General features: G+C 49.7%; 1 protein-coding gene and 1 pseudogene across 1 annotated transcript in view; one reads left to right on the top strand and one right to left on the bottom strand.

Annotated features, from left to right (window-relative positions):
* Positions 1–509, top strand: part of LOC115871009 — a 663-nt pseudogene extending 154 nt beyond the window's left edge.
* Positions 1–1,032, bottom strand: part of ECT2L (epithelial cell transforming 2 like) — a 79,329-nt gene that overhangs the window by 59,516 nt on the left and 18,781 nt on the right. The window lies entirely within an intron of this gene.

A 1,032-nucleotide genomic window follows, 5' to 3' on the forward strand; every position in this document is an offset into this window, starting at 1 on the left:
CCGGCCACGCTCAGCGCATGCGCGCACGCTGTGAAGCCCCACAGCGAAGAGCCGGATGGGTTCCAGGCAGCCATTTCTCAGCTCTTCTTGAGCTGGAGAGGAACTCGGCCCTGCAGGCTCGGTTAAGCGAGCTGAATATAACGGCAGCCAAGGAAATGGAAGTTGGTCGTGGGCTGAAAGCTATTAGAATCTTTGTTCCTGTCCCTCCACGTTGTCTTTCTTGCCTACACCACCAACTCGGAAAAGCCGTACAAAGAATAAGCAACAGCGTCCTGGGAGCTGCACTCCGACAGCTGAGCACGATGCTGTCCTTGAAGACTTGGGCTTCCCAAGTGAGATTGTGGGCAAGAGAATCCGGGTAAAGCTGGATGGCAGCCGGTTTAGAACGGTTCCTCAGGACAAAGCCCCACAGAACAATGTAGAACACACGGTTGAAACCTTTCCTGAAGCTTATATAGAAGCTCACGGGCAAGGATGTCAATTTTGAATTCCCAGAGTTTCAATTATAAAAGAAGTCGACTGAATAAAATATTATCCCCCCCAAAAAAAAATAAAGAGGAAAATTAAAAACAACTATCTGACACCCGCAGAAATTCACCTACTTGTTTAATTCTTTATTCAATCTTTCCTTTACCTCTTGCTCCAAGTCCTCACAGCTCAACCTCGAACATATATCCCCAAACTCAATGACTTCTCCCAATCTTCTGTGCCCAACGCATCCACGTCTCCCCACTGCAAGACTGCAACCACGTGCTGGGTCTCCTTGCCCCCACACTAGTCACTGGCCGCCCAACCGTGACCAGTGCCAATGGCCGTGCTGCACTGCCACTCAGCAAGCAGCACCATGCAAGAAAAGCCTGTGATCGACTTCCATTAAGAACGCTGAAGACGAATGTGTGCATAAGTAAGTGTGGTGAAGAAGGCTGATGGTGCCCGGCTATTGAGACCTATAGCACCTGGGGAATTAAAGGCTTGAAAGTAAACAAGCAGCCATCTAGCCCAGAAGCAACAAAGCCCACATGGAAGCAGCAC

Source organism: Echinops telfairi, unplaced genomic scaffold, assembly GCF_000313985.2.
Source record: "Echinops telfairi isolate 266 unplaced genomic scaffold, ASM31398v2 ScPeMD7_3533;HRSCAF=4204_0, whole genome shotgun sequence".
In the NCBI taxonomy this organism is placed as follows: domain Eukaryota; kingdom Metazoa; phylum Chordata; class Mammalia; order Afrosoricida; family Tenrecidae; genus Echinops; species Echinops telfairi.